This window comes from Hydractinia symbiolongicarpus, chromosome 3 (genome assembly GCF_029227915.1).
Source record: "Hydractinia symbiolongicarpus strain clone_291-10 chromosome 3, HSymV2.1, whole genome shotgun sequence".
Lineage (NCBI taxonomy): Eukaryota > Metazoa > Cnidaria > Hydrozoa > Anthoathecata > Hydractiniidae > Hydractinia > Hydractinia symbiolongicarpus.
Window position 1 is genome coordinate 30,260,012 of NC_079877.1, and position 20,329 is coordinate 30,280,340.

General features: G+C 39.5%; 24 non-coding genes across 24 annotated transcripts; all 24 read left to right on the forward strand.

Moving 5' to 3' along the window:
* Positions 1–132: 132 nt before the first annotated feature.
* Trnal-uag (transfer RNA leucine (anticodon UAG)) lies at positions 133–214 on the forward strand. Its single transcript has one exon. It is a non-coding gene; the product is annotated as a tRNA-Leu (tRNA).
* Positions 215–599: 385 nt separating this feature from the next.
* On the forward strand, positions 600–681 carry Trnal-aag (transfer RNA leucine (anticodon AAG)). Its single transcript has one exon. It is a non-coding gene; the product is annotated as a tRNA-Leu (tRNA).
* Positions 682–1,192: 511 nt separating this feature from the next.
* On the forward strand, positions 1,193–1,274 carry Trnal-uag (transfer RNA leucine (anticodon UAG)). Its single transcript has one exon. It is a non-coding gene; the product is annotated as a tRNA-Leu (tRNA).
* Positions 1,275–1,659: 385 nt separating this feature from the next.
* On the forward strand, positions 1,660–1,741 carry Trnal-aag (transfer RNA leucine (anticodon AAG)). Its single transcript has one exon. It is a non-coding gene; the product is annotated as a tRNA-Leu (tRNA).
* Positions 1,742–3,312: 1,571 nt separating this feature from the next.
* On the forward strand, positions 3,313–3,394 carry Trnal-uag (transfer RNA leucine (anticodon UAG)). Its single transcript has one exon. It is a non-coding gene; the product is annotated as a tRNA-Leu (tRNA).
* A 385-nt stretch (positions 3,395–3,779) lies between these two features.
* Positions 3,780–3,861, forward strand: Trnal-aag (transfer RNA leucine (anticodon AAG)). The gene has a single exon. It is a non-coding gene; the product is annotated as a tRNA-Leu (tRNA).
* Positions 3,862–4,372: 511 nt separating this feature from the next.
* On the forward strand, positions 4,373–4,454 carry Trnal-uag (transfer RNA leucine (anticodon UAG)). The gene has a single exon. It is a non-coding gene; the product is annotated as a tRNA-Leu (tRNA).
* Positions 4,455–4,839: 385 nt separating this feature from the next.
* Trnal-aag (transfer RNA leucine (anticodon AAG)) lies at positions 4,840–4,921 on the forward strand. The gene has a single exon. It is a non-coding gene; the product is annotated as a tRNA-Leu (tRNA).
* Positions 4,922–5,898: 977 nt separating this feature from the next.
* Trnal-uag (transfer RNA leucine (anticodon UAG)) lies at positions 5,899–5,980 on the forward strand. Its single transcript has one exon. It is a non-coding gene; the product is annotated as a tRNA-Leu (tRNA).
* Positions 5,981–7,550: 1,570 nt separating this feature from the next.
* On the forward strand, positions 7,551–7,632 carry Trnal-uag (transfer RNA leucine (anticodon UAG)). Its single transcript has one exon. It is a non-coding gene; the product is annotated as a tRNA-Leu (tRNA).
* A 384-nt stretch (positions 7,633–8,016) lies between these two features.
* Trnal-aag (transfer RNA leucine (anticodon AAG)) lies at positions 8,017–8,098 on the forward strand. The gene has a single exon. It is a non-coding gene; the product is annotated as a tRNA-Leu (tRNA).
* A 510-nt stretch (positions 8,099–8,608) lies between these two features.
* On the forward strand, positions 8,609–8,690 carry Trnal-uag (transfer RNA leucine (anticodon UAG)). Its single transcript has one exon. It is a non-coding gene; the product is annotated as a tRNA-Leu (tRNA).
* A 385-nt stretch (positions 8,691–9,075) lies between these two features.
* On the forward strand, positions 9,076–9,157 carry Trnal-aag (transfer RNA leucine (anticodon AAG)). The gene has a single exon. It is a non-coding gene; the product is annotated as a tRNA-Leu (tRNA).
* Positions 9,158–10,124: 967 nt separating this feature from the next.
* Trnal-aag (transfer RNA leucine (anticodon AAG)) lies at positions 10,125–10,206 on the forward strand. The gene has a single exon. It is a non-coding gene; the product is annotated as a tRNA-Leu (tRNA).
* Positions 10,207–10,717: 511 nt separating this feature from the next.
* Positions 10,718–10,799, forward strand: Trnal-uag (transfer RNA leucine (anticodon UAG)). The gene has a single exon. It is a non-coding gene; the product is annotated as a tRNA-Leu (tRNA).
* Positions 10,800–11,766: 967 nt separating this feature from the next.
* Positions 11,767–11,848, forward strand: Trnal-uag (transfer RNA leucine (anticodon UAG)). Its single transcript has one exon. It is a non-coding gene; the product is annotated as a tRNA-Leu (tRNA).
* Positions 11,849–12,234: 386 nt separating this feature from the next.
* Trnal-aag (transfer RNA leucine (anticodon AAG)) lies at positions 12,235–12,316 on the forward strand. Its single transcript is given in 2 exon segments — positions 12,235–12,272; positions 12,282–12,316. It is a non-coding gene; the product is annotated as a tRNA-Leu (tRNA).
* Positions 12,317–12,827: 511 nt separating this feature from the next.
* Positions 12,828–12,909, forward strand: Trnal-uag (transfer RNA leucine (anticodon UAG)). Its single transcript has one exon. It is a non-coding gene; the product is annotated as a tRNA-Leu (tRNA).
* A 372-nt stretch (positions 12,910–13,281) lies between these two features.
* On the forward strand, positions 13,282–13,363 carry Trnal-aag (transfer RNA leucine (anticodon AAG)). The gene has a single exon. It is a non-coding gene; the product is annotated as a tRNA-Leu (tRNA).
* A 509-nt stretch (positions 13,364–13,872) lies between these two features.
* Positions 13,873–13,954, forward strand: Trnal-uag (transfer RNA leucine (anticodon UAG)). The gene has a single exon. It is a non-coding gene; the product is annotated as a tRNA-Leu (tRNA).
* A 385-nt stretch (positions 13,955–14,339) lies between these two features.
* On the forward strand, positions 14,340–14,421 carry Trnal-aag (transfer RNA leucine (anticodon AAG)). Its single transcript has one exon. It is a non-coding gene; the product is annotated as a tRNA-Leu (tRNA).
* A 511-nt stretch (positions 14,422–14,932) lies between these two features.
* Positions 14,933–15,014, forward strand: Trnal-uag (transfer RNA leucine (anticodon UAG)). Its single transcript has one exon. It is a non-coding gene; the product is annotated as a tRNA-Leu (tRNA).
* A 977-nt stretch (positions 15,015–15,991) lies between these two features.
* Trnal-uag (transfer RNA leucine (anticodon UAG)) lies at positions 15,992–16,073 on the forward strand. The gene has a single exon. It is a non-coding gene; the product is annotated as a tRNA-Leu (tRNA).
* A 385-nt stretch (positions 16,074–16,458) lies between these two features.
* Positions 16,459–16,540, forward strand: Trnal-aag (transfer RNA leucine (anticodon AAG)). The gene has a single exon. It is a non-coding gene; the product is annotated as a tRNA-Leu (tRNA).
* Positions 16,541–20,329: the final 3,789 nt, after the last annotated feature.

The following is a 20,329-nucleotide window of genomic DNA, read 5'->3' on the forward strand; positions in this document are numbered from 1 at the left end:
CAACGGACAGATTTAGGACTTCGGATCTTAGGTTAATTGGTTAGAGCAAAAACTTTCCTGCTAATGTCAGCATAAGCCATTTTTGGTTTACTTGAACTTTTTTGGGACGGGGACTTTATATCTTAAAAAGTAGGCATGATGGCCGAGGGGTCTAAGGCGCTGGTTTTAGGCACCAGTCACTTTGGTGGCGCGAGTTCGAATCTCGCTCCTGTCAACTAATCATACATGTCTGAAAAGTACGTCGGTCAAAAGTTTTTATTTCCGCTTAACTATTTTGCCTAGAAAAATGCGAGAACGTTTAAAAAGGATGTATCACAAGTTTCGCTTGCATGCAGGACGGGATCGCTAAAACTTCTTGACTGTGCAGGTAATTCCGCCCACAATCAGGCAAAACTCTCTTAATTGATGAAGAGTCACGGGACGAATGAACTTGCAATGGAATGTGCAGAGCTGGTTGGGTATCAACGTATTATTTTGCGTCACTTACTTATTTGAATTTTTCATTCATTTCGGTCATTTTTACATGTCATCTACTGCTTAAATACGCGTAAATACTATTTTCTCTGCACGCTCGTCGACAATATGTATTTGAAAAACCGGGCAGGATGGCCGAGCGGTCTAAGGCGCTGGTTTAAGGCACCAGTCACTTCGGTGGCGCGAGTTCGAATTTCGCTCCTGTCATCTTATATCGCATGACCGGAAATGTCCTCGGACAGAGAATATTGATTACGCCTAAAAACTTCGTCCCCAGAAAGACGCAAATTTTAGAAAAAGTATAATTAATAAGTCTTTGTCGCATTGGGGAAAAATGTCACTTGTACCACTTGATTTTGCGGAAAATTTCGTTTATTTTACGAAATAGAGATCTAAGGCGTTTAAACCACAGGAGATTTGGATTTACAGCTTGTTAAGAGCGATAGTCCGAAAGAAACGGTCTTACAGTCATGTTAAACATTTTTCTTGATAATTGCATAATATTTAACATTTAACCCACAAGAGTATAATTTTCGGCGTTTGATTATTGTACCTACGCAATGTGAACTTGTCAAAGTTCACTTGTCAAGGGACAGACTTAGGACGTCGGATCTTAAGTTAATTGGTCAGAGCAAAAACCTTCCTCCTAATGTCAGAATAAGCCATTTTTGGTTTACTTGAACTTTTTTGGGACGGGGATTTTATATCTTAAAAAAAAGGCAGGATGGCCGAGCGGTCTAAGGCGCTGGTTTTAGGCACCAGTCACTTCGGTGGCGCGAGTTCGAATCTCGCTCCTGTCAACTAATCATACATGTCTGAAAAGTACGTCGGACAAACGTTTTTATTTTCGCTTAACCATTTTGCCTAGAAAAATGCGCGAACGTTTAAGAAGGATGTATCACAAGTTTCGCTTGCATGGAGGACAGGATCGCTAAAACTGCTTGACTGTGCAGGTATTTCCGCCCACAATCAGGCAAAACTTTTTAAATAGATGAAAAGTCACGGGGCGAATGCACTTGCAATGGAATGGGCAGAGCTGGTTGGGTATCAACGTATTATTTTGCGTCACTTACTTATGTGAATTTTTCATACATTTTGGTCATTTTTACATGTCATCTAGTGCTTAAATACGCGTAAATACTATTTTCTCTGCACGCTTGTCGACATTATGTATTTGAAAAACCGGGCAGGATGGCCGAGCGGTCTAAGGCGCTGGTTTAAGGCACCAGTCACTTCGGTGGCGCGAGTTCGAATCTCGCTCCTGTCATCTTATATCGCATGACCGGAAATGTCCTCGGACAGAGAATATTGATTACGCTTAAAAACTTCGTCCCCAGAAAGCCGAAAATTTTAGAAAAAGTATAATTAACAAGTCTTTGTCGCATTGGGGAAAAATGGCACTTGTACCACTTGATTTTGCGGCAAATTTCGTTTATTTTTCGAAACAGAGATCTAAAGCGCTTAAACACCAGGAGATTTCGATTTACAGCTTGTTAAGAGCAATTGTCCGAATGAAACGTTCTTACAGTCATGTTCAACATATTTCTTGATAATTGCATAATTTTTAACACTTAACCCACAAGAGTATAATTTTCGGCGCTTCATTATTGTACCCACTCAATGTGAACTTGTCAAAGTTTACTTCTCAACGGACAGCCTTAGGACTTCGGATCTTAGGTTAATTGGTTATAGCAAAAACTTTCCTGCTAATGTCAGCATAAACCATTTTTGGTTTACTTGAACTTTTTTAAGACGGGGACTTTATATCTTAAAAAGTAGGCAGGATGGCCGAGCGGTCTAAGGCGCTGGTTTTAGGCACCAGTCACTTTGGTGGCACGAGTTCGAATCTCGCTACTGTCAACTAATCATACATGTCTGAAAAGTACGTCGGTCAAACGTTTTTATTTCCGCTTAACTATTTTGCCTAGAAAAATGCGCGAACGTTTAAAAAGGATGTATCACAAGTTTCGCTTGCATGCAGGACGGGATCGCTAAAACTGCTCGACTGTGCAGGTAATTCCGCCGTCAATCAGGCAAAACTCTCTTAATTGATGAAGAGTCACGGGACGAATGAACTTGCAATGGAATGTGCGGAGCTGGTTGGGTATCAACGTATTATTTTGCGTCACTTACTTATTTGAATTTTTCATTCATTTCGGTCATTTTTACATGTCATCTAGTGCTTAAATACGCGTAAATACTATTTTCTCTGCACGCTCGTCGACATTATGTATTTGAAACACCGGGCAGGATGGCCGAGCAGTCTAAGGCGCTGGTTTAAGGCACCAGTCACTTCGGTGGCGCGAGTTCGAATTTCGCTCCTGTCATCTTATATCGCATTACCGGAAATGTCCTCGGACAGAGAATATTGATTACGCTTAAAAACTTCGTCCCCAGAAAGACGCAAATTTGAGAAAAAGTATAATTAATAAGTGTTTGTCGCATTGGGGAAAAATGTCACTTGTACCAGTTGATTTTGCGGAAAATTTTGTTTATTTTTCGAAACAGAGATCTAAAGCGCTTAAACGACAGGAGATTTCGATTTACCGCTTGTTAAGAGCAATTGTCCGAATGAAACGTTCCTACAGTCATGTTCAACATAATTCTTGATAATTGCATAATTTTTAACATTTAACTCACAGGAGTATAATTTTCGGCGCTTCATTACTGTACCCACGCAATGTGAACTTGTCAAAGTTTACTTGTCAACGGACAGATTTAGGACTTCGGATCTTAGGTTAATTGGTTAGAGCAAAAACTTTCCTGCTAATGTCAGCATAAGCCATTTTTGGTTTACTTGAACTTTTTTGGGACGGGGACTTTATATCTTAAAAAGAAGGCATGATGGCCGAGCGGTCTAAGGCGCTGGTTTTAGGCACCAGTCACTTTGGTGGCGCGAGTTCGAATCTCGCTCCTGTCAACTAATCATACATGTCTGAAAAGTACGTCGGTCAAACGTTTTTATTTCCGTTTAACTATTTTGCCTAGAAAAATGCGCGAATGTTTAAAAAGGATGTATCACAAGTTTCGCTTGCATGCAGGACGGGATCGCTAAAACTTCTTGACTGTGCAGGTAATTCCGCCCATAATCAGGCAAAACTCTCTTAATTGATAAAGAGTCACGGGACGAATGAACTTGCAATGGAATGTGCAGAGCTGGTTGGGTATCAACGTATTATTTTGCGTCACTTACTAATTTGAATTTTTCATTCATTTCGGTCATTTTTACATGTCATCTAGTGCTTAAATACGCGTAAATACTATTTTCTCTGCACGCTCGTCGACATTATGTATTTGAAAAACCGGGTAGGATGGCCGAGCGGTCTAAGGCGCTGGTTTAAGGCACCAGTCACTTCGGTGGCGCGAGTTCGAATCTCGCTCCTGTCATCTTATATGGCATGACCGGAAATGGCCTCGGACAGAGAATATTGATTACGCTTCAAAACTTCGTCCCCAGAAAGCCGAAAATTTTAGAAAAAGTATAATTAACAAGTCTTTGTCGCATTGGGGAAAAATGGCACTTGTACCACTTGATTTTGCGGCAAATTTCGTTTATTTTTCGAAACAGAGATCTAAAGCGCTTAAACGACAGGAGATTTCGATTTACAGCTTGTTAAGAGCAATTGTCCGAATGAAACGTTCTTACAGTCATGTTCAACATATTTCTTGATAATTGCATAATTTTTAACATTTAACCCACAAGAGTATAATTTTCGGCGCTTCATTATTGTACCCACGCAATGTGAACTTGTCAAAGTTTACTTGTCAACGGACAGACTTAGGACTTCGGATCTTAGGTTAATTGGTTAGAGCAAAAACTTTCCTGCTAATGTCAGCATAAACCATTTTTGGTTTACTTGAACTTTTTTGGGACGGGGACTTTATATCTTAAAAAGTAGGCAGGATGGCCGAGCAGTCTAAGGCGCTGGTTTTAGGCACCAGTCACTTTGGTGGCACGAGTTCGAATCTCGCTCCTGTCAACTAATCATACATGTCTGAAAAGTACGTCGGTCAAACGTTTTTATTTCCGCTTAACTATTTTGCCTAGAAAAATGCGCGAACGTTTAAAAAGGATGTATCACAAGTTTCGCTTGCATGCAGGACGGGATCGCTAAAACTTCTTGACTGTGCAGGTAATTCCGCCCATAATCAGGCAAAACTCTCTTAATTGATAAAGAGTCACGGGACGAATGAACTTGCAATGGAATGTGCAGAGCTGGTTGGGTATCAACGTATTATTTTGCGTCACTTACTAATTTGAATTTTTCATTCATTTCGGTCATTTTTACATGTCATCTAGTGCTTAAATACGCGTAAATACTATTTTCTCTGCCCGCTCGTCGACATTATGTATTTGAAAAACCGGGTAGGATGGCCGAGCGGTCTAAGGCGCTGGTTTAAGGCACCAGTCACTTCGGTGGCGCGAGTTCGAATCTCGCTCCTGTCATCTTATATGGCATGACCGGAAATGTCCTCGGACAGAGAATATTGATTACGCTTAAAACCTTCGTCCCCAGAAAGACGCAAATTTTGGAAAAAGTATAATTAATAAGTCTTTGTCGCATTGGGGAGAATGTCACTTGTACCACTTGATTTTGCGGAAAATTTCGTTTATTTTACGAAATAGAGATCTAAAGCATTTAAAAGACAGGAGATTTGGATTTACAGCTTGTTAAGAGCGATAATCTGAATGAAACGGTCTTACAGTCATGTTAAACAATTTTCTTGATAATTGCATAATATTTAACATTTAACCCACAAGTGTGTAATTTTCGGCGTTTGATTATTGTACCTACGCAATGTGAACTTGTCAAAGTTTACTTGTCAAGGGACAGACTTAGGACGTCGGATCTTAAGTTAATTGGTCAGAGCAAAAACCTTCCTGCTAATGTCAGAATAAGCCATTTTTGGTTTACTTGAACTTTTTTGGGTCGGGGATTTTATATCTTAAAAATAAGGCAGGATGGGCCAGAGGTCTAAGGCGCTGGTTTTAGGCACCAGTCACTTCGGTGGCGCGAGTTCGAATCTTGCTCCTGTCAACTAATTATACAAGTCTGAAAAGTACGTCGGACAAACGTTTTTATTTTCGCTTAACCATTTTGCCTAGAAAAATGCGCGAACGTTTAAGAAGGATGTATCACAAGTTTCGCTTGCATGCAGGACGGGATCGCTAAAACTGCTTGACTGTGCAGGTATTTCCGCCCACAATCAGTCAAAACTCTCTAAATTGATGAAAAGTCACGGGACGAATACACTTGCAATGGAATGTGCAGAGCTGGTGGGGTATCAACGTATTATTTTGCGTCACTTACTAATTTGAATTTTTCATTCATTTCGGTTATTTTTACATGTCATCTAGTGCTTAAATACACGTAAATACTATTTTCTCTGCACGCTCGTCGACATTATGTATTTGAAAAACCGGGTAGGATGGCCGAGCGGTCTAAGGCGCTGGTTTTAGGCACCAGTCACTTCGGTGGCGCGAGTTCGAATTTCGCTCCTGTCATCTTATATCGCATGACCGGAAATGTCCTCGGACAGAGAATATTGATTACGCTTAAAACCTTCGTCCCCAGAAAGACGCAAATTTTAGAAAATATATAATTAACAAGTCTTTGTCGCATTGAGGAAAAGTGACACTTGTACCACTTGATTTTGCGAAAAATTTCGTTTATTTTACGAAATAGAGATCTAAAGCGTTTAAAAGACAGGAGATTTGGATTTACAGCTTGTTAAGAGCGATAGTCTGAATGAAACGGTCTTACAGTCATGTTAAACAATTTTCTTGATAATTGCATAATATTTAACATTTAACCCACAAGTGTATAATTTTCGGCGTTTGATTATTGTACCTACGCAATGTGAACTTGTCAAAGTTTACTTGTCAAGGGACAGACTTAGGACGTCGGATCTTAAGTTAATTGGTCAGAGCAGAAACCTTCCTGCTAATGTCAGAATAAGCCATTTTTGGTTTACTTGAACTTTTTTGGGTCGGGGATTTTATATCTTAAAAATAAGGCAGGATGGGCCAGAGGTCTAAGGCGCTGGTTTTAGGCACCAGTCACTTCGGTGGCGCGAGTTCGAATCTTGCTCCTGTCAACTAATTATACAAGTCTGAAAAGTACGTCGGACAAACGTTTTTATTTTCGCTTAACCATTTTGCCTAGAAAAATGCGCGAACGTTTAAGAAGGATGTATCACAAGTTTCGCTTGCATGCAGGACGGGATCGCTAAAACTGCTTGACTGTGCAGGTATTTCCGCCCACAATCAGTCAAAACTCTCTAAATTGATGAAAAGTCACGGGACGAATACACTTGCAATGGAATGTGCAAAGCTGGTTGGGTATCAACGTATTATTTTGCGTCACTTACTTATTTGAATTTTTCATACATTTTGGTCATTTTTACATGTCATCTAGTGCTTAAATACGCGTAAATAATATTTTCTCTGCACGTTTGTCGACATTATGTATTTGAAAAACCGGGCAGGATGGCCGAGCGATCTAAGGCGCTGGTTTAAGGCACCAGTCACTTCGGTGGCGCGAGTGCGAATCTCGCTCCTGTCATCTTATATCGCATGACCGGAAATGTCCTCGAACAGAGAATATTGATTACGCTTAAAAACTTCGTCCCCAGAAAGACGCAACTTTAGAAAAAGTATAATTAAAAAGACTTTGTCGCATTGGGAGAAAATGTCAATTGTACCACTTGATTTTGCGGAAAATTTCGTTTATTTTTCGAAACAGAGATCTAAACCGTTTAAACGACAGGAGATTTGGATTTACAGCTTGTTAAGAGCAATTGTCCGAATGAAACGTTCTTACAGTCATGTTCAACATATTTCTTGATAATTGCATAATTTTTAACATTTAACCCACAAGAGTATAATTTTCGGCGCTTCATTATTGTACCCACACAATGTGAACTTGTCAAAGTTTACTTGTCAACGGACAGACTTAGGACTTCGGATCTTAGGTTAATTGGTTAGAGCAAAAACTTTCCTGCTAATGTCAGCATAAGCCATTTTTGGTTTACTTGAACTTTTTTGGGATGGGGACTTTATATCTTAAAAAGTAGGCAGGATGGCCGAGCGGTCTAAGGCGCTGGTTTTAGGCACCAGTCACTTTGGTGGCGCGAGTTCGAATCTCGCTCCTGTCAACTAATCTTACATGTCTGAAAAGTACGTCGGTCAAACGTTTTCATTTCGCTTAACCATTTTCGCTAGAAAAATGCTCGAACGTTTAAAAAGGATGTATCACAAGTTTCGCTTGCATGCAGGACGGGATCGCTAAAACTGCTTGACTGTGCAGGTAATTCCGCCCACAATCAGGCAAAACTCTCTTAATTGATGAAGAGTCACGGGACGAATGAACTTGCAATGGAATGTGGAGAGCTGGTTGGGTATCAACGTATTATTTTGCGTCACTTACTTATTTGAATTTTTCATTGATTTCGGTCATTTTTACATGTCATCTAGTGCTTAAATACGCGTAAATACTATTTTCTCTGCACGCTCGTCGACATTATGTATTTGAAAAACCGGGCAGGATGGCCGAGCGGTCTAAGGCGCTGGTTTAAGGCACCAGTCACTTTGGTGGCGCGGGTTCGAATTTCGCTTCTGTCATCTTATATCGCATGACCGGAAATGTCCTCGGTCAGAGAATATTGATTACGCTTAAAAATTTCGTCCCCAGAAAGACGCAAATTTTAGAAAAGGTATAATTAATAAGTGTTTGTCGCATTGGGGAAAAATGTCACTTGTACCACTTGATTTTGCGGAAAATTTCGGTTATTTTTCGAAACAGAGATCTAAAGCGTTTAAACGACAGAAGATTTGGATTTACAGCTTGTTAAGAGCGATAGTCCGAATGAAACGGTGTTACAGTCATGTTCAACATTTTTCTTGATAATTGCATAATATTTAACATTTAACCCACAAGAGTATAATTTTCGGCGTTTCATTATTGTACCCACGCAATGTGAACTTGTCAAAGTTTACTTGTCAAGGGACAGACTTAGGACTTCGGATCTTAGGTTCATTGGTTAGAGCAAAAACCTTCCTGCTAATGTCAGAATAAGCCATTTTTGGTTTACTTGAATTTTTTTGGGACGGGGATTTTATATCTTAAAAAAAGGCAGGATGGCCGAGCGGTCTAAGGCGCTGGTTTTAGGCACCAGTCACTTCGGTGGCGCGAGTTCGAATCTCGCTCCTGTCAACTAATCATACATGTCTGAAAAGTACGTCAGACAAACGTTTTTATTTCCGCTTAACTATTTTGCCTAGAAAAATGCGCGAACGTTTAAAAAGGATGTATCACAAGTTTCGCTTGCATGCAGGACGGGATCGCTAAAACTGCTTGACTGTGCAGGTATTTCCGCCCACAATCAGGCAAAACTCTCTTAATTGATGAAAAGTCACGGGACGAATACACTTGCAATGGAATGGGCAGAGCTGGTTTGGTATCAACGTATTATTTTGCGTCACTTACTTATTTCAATATTCCATATATTTCGGTCATTTTTACATGTCATCTACTGCTTAAATACGCGTAAATACTATTTTCCTTGCACTCTCGTCCACATTATGTATTTGAAAAACCGGGCAGGATGGCCGAGCGGTCTAAGGCGCTGGTTTAAGGCACCAGTCACTTCGGTGGCGCGAGTTCGAATCTCGCTCCTGTCATCTTATATCGCAGAGAATATTGATTACGCTTAAAAACTTCGTCCCCAGAAAGACGCAGATTTGAGAAAAAGTATAATTAATAAGTGTTTGTCGCATTGGGGAAAAATGTCACTTGTACCACTTGATTTTGCGGAAAATTTCGTTTATTTTACGAAATAGAGATCTAAAGCGTTTAAAGGACAGGAGATTTGGATTTACAGCTTGTTAAGAGCGGTAGTTCGAATGAAACGGTCTTACAGTCATGTTGAACATTTTTCTTGATAATTGCATAATATTTAACATTTAACCCACAAGACTATAATTTTCGGCGTTTGATTATTGTACCTACGCAATGTGAACTTGTCAAAGTTTACTTGTAAATGGACAGACTTAGGACGTCGGATCTTAAGTTAATTGGTCAGAGCAAAAAACTTCCTGCTAATGTCAGAATAAGCCATTTTTGGTTTACTTGAACTTTTTTTGTTTTTCTTTGGGACGGGGATTTTATAACTTAAAAATAAGGCAAGATGACCCAGAGGTCTAAGGCGCTGGTTTTAGGCACCAGTCACTTCGGTGGCGCGAGTTCGAATCTCGTTCCTGTCAACTGATCAAACATGTCTGAAAAGTATATCGAACAAACGTTTTTATTTCTGCTTAACTATTTTGCCTAGGAAAAAGCGCGAACGTTTAAAAAGGATGTTTCACAAGTTTCGCTTGCATGCAGGACGGGATCACTAAAACTGCTTGACTGTGCAGGTAATTCCGCCCACAATCAGGCAAAACTCTCTAAATATATAAAAAGTCACGGGACGAATGCATTTGCAATGGAATGGGCAGAGCTGGTTGGGTATCAACGTATTATTTTGCGTCACTTACTTATTTGAATTTTTCATATATTTTGGTCATTTTTACATGTCATCTAGTGCTTAAATACGCGTAAATACTATTTTCTCTGCACGCTTGTCGACATTATGTATTTGAAAAACCGGACAGGATGGCCGAGCGGTCTAAGGCGCTGGTTTAAGGCACCAGTCACTTCGGTGGAGCGAGTTCGAATCTCGCTCCTGTCATCTTATATCGCATAACCGGAAATGTCCTCGGACAGAGAATATTGATTACGCTTAAAAACTTCGTCCCCAGAAAGGCGAAAATTTTAGAAAAAGTATAATTAACAAGTCTTTGTCGCATTGGGGAAAAATGGCACTTGTACCACTTGATTTTGCGGAAAATTTCGTTTATTTTTCGAAACAGAGATCTAAACCTCTTAAACGAAAGGAGATTGCGATTTACAACTTGTTAAGAGCAATTGTCCGAATGAAACGTTCTTACAGTCATGTTCAACATATTTCTTGATAATTGCATAATTTTTAACATTTAACCCACAGGAATATAATTTTCGGCGCTTCATTATTCTACCCACGCAATGTGAACTTGTCAAAGTTTACTTGTCAAGGGACAGACTTAGGACTTCGGATCTTAGGTTCATTGGTTAGAGCAAAAACCTTCCTGCTAATGTCAGAATAAGCCATTTTTGGTTTACTTGAACTTTTTTGGGACGGGGATTTTATATCTTAAAAAAAAGGCAGGATGGCCGAGAGGTCTAAGGCGCTGGTTTTAGGCACCAGTCACTTCGGTGGCGCGAGTTCGAATCTCGCTCCTGTCAACTAATCATACATGTCTGAAAAGTACGTCGGACAAACGTTTTTATTTCCGCTTAACTATTTTGCCTAGAAAAATGCGCGAACGTTTAAAAAGGATGTATCACCAGTTTCGCTTGCATGCAGGACGGGATCGCTAAAACTGCTTGACTGTGCAGGTATTTCCGCCCACAATCAGGCAAAACTCTCTAAATTGATGAAAAGTCACGGGACGAATACACTTGCAATGGAATGGGCAGAGCTGGTTGGGTATCAATGTATTATTTTGCGTCACTTACTTATTTCAACATTCCATATATTTCGGTCATTTTTACATGTCATCTACTGCTTAAATACGCGTAAATACTATTTTCCTTGCACTCTCGTCCACATTATGTATTTGAAAAACCGGGCAGTATGGCCGAGCGGTCTAAGGCGCTGGTCACTTCGGTGACGCGAGTTCGAATCTCGCTCCTGTCATCTTATATCGCATGTCCGGAAATATCATGGGACAGAGAATATTGATTACGCTTAAAAACTTCGTCCCGGGAAAGACGCAAATTTTAGAAAAAAAGTATAATTAACAAGTCTTTGTCGCATTGGGGAAAATTGTCACTTGTACCACTTGATTTTGCGGAAAATTTCATTTAATTTTCGAAACAGAGATCTAAAGCGCCTAAACGACAGGAGATTTCGATTTACAACTTGTTAAGAGCGATTGTCCGAATGAAACGTTCTTACAGTCATGTTCAACATATTTCTGGATAATTGCATAATTTTTAACATTTAAGCCACAAGAGTATAATTTTCGGCGTTTCATTATTGTACCCACGCAATGTGAACTTGTCAAAGTTTACTTGTCAACTGACAGACTTAGGACTTCGGATCTTAGGTTAATTGGTTAGAGCAAAAACTTTCCTGCTAATGTCACCATAAGCCATTTTTGGTTTACTTGAACTTTTTTGGGACGGGGATTTTATATCTTAAAAAGTAGGCAGGATGGCCGAGCGGTCTAAGGCGCTGGTTTTAGGCACCAGTCACTTTGGTGGCGCGAGTTCGAATCTCGCTCCTGTCAACTAATCATACATGTCTGAAAAGTACGTCGGACAGACGTTTTTATTTCCGCTTAACTATTTTGCCTAGAAAAATGCACGAACGTTTAAAAAGGAAGTATCACAAGTTTCGCTTGCATGCAGGACGGAATCGCTAAAACTGCTTGACTGTGCAGGTAATTCCGCCCACAATCAGGCAAAACTCTCTTAATTGATGAAGAGTCACGGGACGAATACACTTGCAATGGAATGTGCAGAGCTGGTTGGGTATCAACGTATTATTTTGCGTCACTTACTTATTTGAATTTTTCATACATTTCGGTCATTTTTACATGTCATCTAGTGCTTAAATACGCGTAAATACTTTTTTGCTCTGCACCCTCGTCGACATTATGTATTTTAAAAACCGGGCAGGATGGCCGAGCGGTCTAAGGCGCTGGTTTAAGGCAACAGTCACTTCGGTGGCGCGAGTTCGAATCTCGCTCCTGTCATCTTATATCGCATGACCGGAAATGTCCTCGGACAGAGAATATTGACTACGCTTAAAAACTTCGTCCCCAGAAAGACGCAAATTTTAGAAAAAGTATAATTAATAAGATTTTGTCGCATTGGGGAAAAATTTCACTTGTACCACTTGATTTTGCGGAAAATTTCGTTTATTTTTCGAACCAGAGATCTAAAGCGCTTAAACGACAGGAGATTTGGATTTACAGCTTGTTAAGAGCGATTGTCCGAATGAAGCGTTCTTACAGTCATGTTCAACATATTTCTTGACAATTGCATAATTTTTAACATTTAACCCACAAGAGTATAATTTTCGGCGTTTCATTATTGTACCCACGCATTGTGAACTTGTCAAAGTTTACTTGTCAACGGACAGACTTAGGACTTCGGATCTTAGGTTAATTAGTTAGAGCAAAAACTTTCCTGCTAATGTCAGCATAAGCCTTTTTTGGTTTACTTGAACTTTTTTGGGACGGGGACTTTATATCTTAAAAAGTAGGCAGGATGGCCGAGCGGTCTAAGGCGCTGGTTTTAGGCACCAGTCTCTTCGGTGGTGCGAGTTCGAATCTCGCTCCTGTCAACTAATATTACATGTCTGAAAAGTACGTCGGACAAACGTTTTTATTTCCGCTTAACTATTTCGCCTAGAAAAATGCGCGAACGGTTAAAAAGGATGTTTCACAAGTTTCGCTTGCATGCAGGACGGGATCGCTAAAACTGCTTGACTGTGCAGGAAATTCCGCCCACAATCAGGCAAAACTCTCTTAATTGATGAAGAGTCACGGGACGAATACCCTTGCAATGGATTTGGGTATCAACGTATTAATTTGCGTCACTTACTTATTTGAATTTTTCATACATTTCGGTCATTTTTACATGTCATCTAGTGCTTAAATACGCGTAAATACTATTTTTTCTGCACGCTTGTCCACATTATGTTTTTGAAAAACCGGGCAGGATGGCCGAGCGGTCTAAGGCGCTGGTTTAAGGCACCAGTCACTTCGGTGGCGCGAGTTCGAATCTCGCTCCTGTCATCTTATATGGCATGTCCGTAAATGTCCTCGGACAGAGGATATTGATTGCACTTAAAAACTTTGTCTCCAGATAGACGCAAATTTAAAAAAAGTATAATTAACAAGTCTTCGTCGCATTGGGGAAAAATGGCACTTGTACCACTTGAGTTTGCGGAGCATTTCGTTTATTTTACGAAACAGAGATCTAAAGCGTTTAAACGACAGGAGATTTGGATTTACAGCTTGTTAAGAGCGATTGTCCGAATGAAACGGTCTTACAGTCATGTTCAACATTTTTCTTGATAATTGCATGATTTTTAACATTTTACTCACAAGAGTATAATTTTCGGCGTTTCATTATTGTACCCACGCAATGTGAACTTGTCAAAGTTTACTTGTCAAGGGACAGACTTAGGACTTCGGATCTTAGGTTAATTAGTTAGAGCAAAAACCTTCCTGCTAATGTCAGAATAAGCAATTTTTGGTTTACTTGAACTTTTTTGGGACGGGGATTTTATATCTTAAAATAAGGCAGGATGGCTGAGCGGTCTAAGGCGCTGGTTTTAGGCACCAGTCACTTCGGTGGCGCGAGTTTGAATCTCGCTCCTGTCAACTAATAATACATGTCTGAAAAGTACGTCGGACAAACGTTTTTATTTCCGCTTAACTATTTCGCCTAGAAAAATGCGCGAACGGTTAAAAAGGATGTTTCACAAGTTTCGCTTGCATGCAGGACGGGATCGCTAAAACTGCTTGACTGTGCAGGTAATTCCGCCCACAATCAGGCAAAACGCTCTGAATTGATGAAAAGTCACGGGACGAATACACTTGCGATGGAATGTGCGGAGCTGTTTGGGTATCAACGTATTATTTTGCGTCACTTACTTATTTGAATTTTTCATACATTTCGGTCATTTTTACATGTCATCTACTGCTTAAGTACGCGTAAATACTATTTTCTCTGCACGCTCGTCGACATTATGTATTTGAAAAACCGGACAGGATGGCCGAGCGGTCTAAGGCGCTGGTTTAAGGCACCAGTCACTTCGGTGGCGCGAGTTCGAATCTCGCTTCTGTCATCTCATATCGCATGACCGGAAATGTCCTCGGACAGAGAATATTGATTGCGCTTAAAAACTTCTTCCCCAGAAAGACGCAAATTTTAGAAAAAGTATAATTAATAAGTTTTTGTCGCATTGGGGAAAAATGTCACTTGTACCACTTGATTTTGAGGAAAATTGCGTTTATTTTTCGAAACAGAGATCTAAAGCGTTTAAACGACAGGAGATTTGGATTTACAGCTTGTTAAGAGCGATTGTCCGAATGAAACGGTCTTACAGTCATGTTCAACATTTTTCTTGATAATTGCATAATATTTCACATTTAACCCACAAGAGTATAATTTTCGGCGTTTCATTATTGTACCCACGCAATGTGAACTTGTCAAAGTTTACTTGTCGAGGGACAGACTTAGGACTTCGGATTTTAGGTTAATTGGTTAGAGCAAAAAGCTTCCTGCTAATGTCAGAATAAGCCAATTTTGGTTTACTTGAACTTTTTTGGGACGGGGATTTTATATCTTAAAAATAAGGCAGGATGGCCGAGCGGTCTAAGGCGCTGGTTTTAGGCACCAGTCACTGCGGTGTCGCGGGTTTGAATCTCGCTCCTGTCAACTAATCATACATGTCTGAAAAGTACGTCGGACAAACGTTTTTATTTTCGCTTAACTATTTTGCCTAGAGAAATGCGCGAACGTTTAAAAAGGATGTATCACAAGTTTCGCTTGCATGCAGGACGGGACCGCTAAAACTGCTTGACTGTGCAGGTATTTCCGCCCACAATCAGGCAAAACTCTCTAAATTGATGAAAAGTCACGGGACGAATACACTTGCAATGGAATATGCGGAGCTGGTTGGGTATCAACGTATTAATTTGCGTCACTTACTTATTTGAATTTTTCATACATTTCGGTCATTTTTACATGTCATCTAGTGCTTAAATACGCGTAAATACTATTTTTTCTGCACGCTCGTCCACATTATGTTTTTGAAAAACCATGCAGGATGGCCGAGCGGTCTAAGGCGCTATTTTAAGGCACCAGTCACTTCGGTGGCGCGAGTTCGAATCTCGCTCCTGTCATCTTATATCGCATGACCGGAAATTTCCTTGGACAGAGGATATTGATTACGCTTAAAAACTTCGTCCCCAGAAAGACGCAAATTTAAAAAAAGTATAATCAACAAGTCTTTGTCGCATTGGGGAAAAGTGTCACTTGTACCACTTGATTTTGCGGAAAATTTCGTTTATTTTTCGAAACAGAGATCTAAAGCGTTTAAACGACAGGAGATTTGGATTTACAGCTTGTTAAGAGCGATAGTCCGAATGAAACGTTCTTACAGTCATGTTCAACATTTTTCTTGATAATTGCTTAATTTTTAACATTTTACTCACAAGAGTATAATTTTCGACGTTTCATTATTGTACCCACGCAATGTAGACTTGTCAAAGTTTACTTGTCAACGGACAGACTTAAGACTTCGGATCTTAGGTTAATTGGTTAGAGCAAAAACCTTCCTGCTAATGTCAGCATAAGCCATTTTTGGTTTACTTGAACTTTTTTTGGACGGGGACTTTATATCTTAAAAAGTAGGCAGGATGGCCGAGCGGTCTAAGGCGCTGGTTTTAGGCACCAGTCACTTTGGTGGCGCGAGTTCGAATCTCGCTCCTGTCAACTAATCATACCTGTCTGAAAAGTACGTCGGACAAACATTTTTATTTTCGCTTAACTATTTTGCCTAAAAAAATGAGCGAACGTTTAAAAAGGATGTATCACAAGTTTCGCTTGCATGCAGGACGGGATCGCTAAAACTGCTTGACTGTGCAGGTAATACCGCCCACAATCAGGCAAGACTCTTTTAATTGATGAAAAGTCACGGGACGAATGCACTTGCATTGGAATGTGCAGAGCTGGTTGGGTATCAACGTATTATTTTGCGTCACTTACTTATTTGAATTTTTCATACATTTCGGTCATGTTTACATGTTATCTAGTGCTTAAATACGCGTAAATACTATTTTCTCTGCACGCTCGTCGACATTATGTATTTGAAAAACCGGGCAGAATGGCCGAGCGGTCTAAGGCGCTGGTTTAAGGCACCAGTCACTTCTGTGGCGCGAGTTCGAATCTCGCTTCTGTCATCTTATATCGCATGACCGGAAATGTCCTCGGACAGAGAATATTGATTACGCTTAAAAACTTCGTCCCCAGAAAGACGCAAATTTTAGAAAAAGTATAATTAATAAGTTTTTGTCGTATTGGGGAAAAATGTCACTTGTACCACTTGATTTTGCGGAAAATTTTGTTTTTTTTTGAAACAGAGATCTAAAGCGCTTAAACGACAGGAGATTTCGATTTACAGCTTGTTAAGAGCGAGAGATAGGGAAATGCCGATGTTGGTGCAAATCCGTTAGCACTTTACCAACGTCAAATCATGGATCATACCCGTTAAATCAACGATAGAAGAGTCCATAAAATTCGTTAGCACTTTACCATTTTACGTCAGAAGAATAGATCATATCCGTTAAATCAACGATAGAAGAATTTCTGTCCCCCCACCCCACCCCCCCTCCCAATCCCCGCCGTGTCCCCCCCACCCCCCTGGGCCTCCACCCCCCAACCCTGCCGTGTCCCCCCATTACAGTGATAGGATTCAACTGTGTCTATAATGGCCCCAAGCGTACGTAGTAATGCTATCAATGATAATAAAACATAAATTCTCAAATAACAACACGCAAGCAGTTTTTGTTATATAATTAAAACATCTGTCAATCAAACGCTTATAACAATAGGATTTTACATACCAGAAAGTTGTTTACATAAGAAAAAGTCAAAACGAAAGTAGCCGTTGATAAGGATATTTGGTATGTAAGGAATGCATTGTTCTCTATTGTTATTCTGGTTTGATTGACATTTAATTGACGTCATTCTTTATCTAAACAAATACCATATGAAATAACCTGTTGTCATAGCCATCACAAGAGCGATCTTCTCATCTTCGTGTGTAGGAGTTTCATCAGGAGTATCTTTGTGGTAGGGCACAGTAATATGCTGATCGGTAATGTGTTTATTAGGAATAGGCACAGTAATATGTTTATCAGGAATCTTTTTATGTGATTCAGCTGTTTTTTCAATCACATTGACTTTTCGATTAATCCCAATCGTCAGATCTTCATCCGATATTAAAATCTTGTTGTTGTAACCTACCACCCCTGTTTTAATTTTGAGATTCATGTCACTAGGTAACATGTAAATGCCTTGTCCAACCGAATAATCAACCTTGCTTGAAGCGTAGTTTAACGTATCCTGATAACGTTTAATGTCCTCCTGAATATCAACTCTACGGTTAACAATGTCTTCAAGGTTGTTCATAAAAACTCTTTGAGCCGTCAAAGCGCTTGAATCATTACCCAAGATAGAAGAACGGGCTGAGGCTTGCGAACTAAGAACAAGATAAGCATACGCCCTAACACTGCTCGAAATCCTTACAAGGCCTGTTTTTCTAAAGCCATTAGATTTTTCCACAATCCATCGTGTCATGGAGTCGTCTGTGAAATAACTCAAGCCCGGAGTTGGATAGTTTTTACGTCTTTTTTGATATGAGCTGAAAAAGTATTGACCTCTGTATTTCATAGGATTAGAATCAACGTCATATTCACCACATATTTTTAGAAATTCTTCGTTTGAATAAGGATTGTCATATTGATTAAAACTATCTTCAAAAGGTAGAGGTGTCTGCAAGCGCTTAATGATTCGTCTAATGTGATAATAGACTTGAAAACGATATACCGATCTGATCATAGATCTACCTTCTTTCAGGTGTTCGGAACTGACTCCACAAGCACTTGAAGCACACCAAGTGGCAAAATTGAGTTGGGTTTGCCATAATTTAAACGGTTGTTCATTCCAAATTTTTATACGTTATTCGTTTTGATTCAGTTCGTAATTGGTAAAAATATTAGGAAAGACAGCAGGAAAAGAGCCATTTTCGGAGACAAAAATGGTCTGTTTGTATAGATCCTTCCCATCCAATATCTGAAGGTCCAGTCCTCCATTTAGCTTATAGGCCGCATTTGAGTAGTATTTGAAAATGCTATCCATTCTTTTTGATTTAAATAATTCCACTCTCTAATATAAGAATGTATATCACAATAAATGACGTAAATAGCGAAAAGACAATCTATTTGTATCACCCAATCACCAACCTACATGGTACAAAAGAAGTTGCGATCATGGAGATGATTTCGGACAATGTTACATATGAAATCACAGCCCCACTAAAAGTGACCATTGGAAAAGACAAAAAGTTGCTACCGAAAGGAAAATACACCGGCAGGGAGTTGAACGCATCTTTAGCGGGTGATGTCACATCCACACCATTAATCAAAGACCCTCGAGTAATCAAAACAAATAAGCTAACCAACATAACAGAACTACATTTCAATCTGAATGAATTGGATAATACATTAAATCTTAAAAATGGTAGATATAGCAACACCATACTCACATATAATATATCTGAGTATGGTGATGTTACACATATTGAGCCTAAAAACCCACAATATAAGAAACTAAAGAATGGTTTCCTTCAATCACTTACTTTGAAAATAACCGATCAAAATGGAGATCTGGTAAAAGATAGTCTGGGAACAACAGTTGTCCTTCACATAAGAGAGACAGCAGACAATAGGTTTGAATAAAAGGTCATAGGTCTAATGAAGTATACGCTAACTGAGATAAAAGTAAAAATAAAATAAAAGTAATAACAAACATGGAATACGGAAAAAGGTTAAATCCTGAACGTTCTCTTAGAACTGCTCATGGTGTAAAAGGATCACACCAAAAAGTAATTGTGACACACAATCCAAGTGACATTGATCAAAACCAGTTGCTTTTGATTAGGTTTCCTAATTTAGGTAGCGATGATGTTATTGTTCCAGGTACTTCAAAACTAAGTTTCGACGTTGAACTCGAGTCAAAAGCCGACACGAAAAGAACATTGGTCTCTAATATTGGAAGAGCGATTGTAAAAAAGTTGGCCATCAAGTTTGAGGGTACGGAGATTTTGAGCATTGATGACTTTGATCTTTTCGGATGCTACAGAGATTTATGGCTAACCAAGTATGAAAAGAGAAATGCAATCAGACAAGGCATCATATCCAATGATGGGTGTACGAAAAACTGTATGAAATTGAGGGTAAGCGCTTCGGATAAAGACGCATCCGATGTCTCAGACAAAGCCATTGCTGATGCATACAAAAACAAGTTCACCATACAACTAGATTTTGAAATGTTAGATAGCACGATTCCATATTATCAAGCTGGATTAGGGAATAGGTTATTTTATGAGATCACATTCAATAATTATGACAGGGTTGTATTATCAACTCCAACCAAACCTTCCGGTTCTGCCACGGCACCAGCACCGGACGCTAAATACAAAATAACTAACATATCTCTCGAATATGAGATTGTGACACAACCAACCTTAGCCAGATTCATTTTAAATGAATACGAAAACATGGCTTTACTTATACGATAGGTTTTTGAGACATAGACAAATTAGAGTGGATAAGTCGGACACAACGTGGAACTGGTCATTCAATACACCTTGTAAATCTTTGAAGGGTATATTGGTTTTGTTTGAAGACGAACAAGCCTACAAACGAGATACCGGTAAGTTCTACAATCCGAAAATTAAAAAGGTATCCGCCATAGTAGAGGGTAAGCCTAACCAACTTTTTGCTCAAGGTATGCAGCCGTTTGAACATTACAATGAAATTTGTAAGTATTTTGCCGAGGGTAAACCAAAGGATGTCAATGCCAGCGAAATCAAAAAACATCTGCAATTACATGATGTAAAAGTCTCCGATTACTTAACTAACAAATATGCTCTATGGTTAGATTTCAGAACCATAGGTGAAAACTCC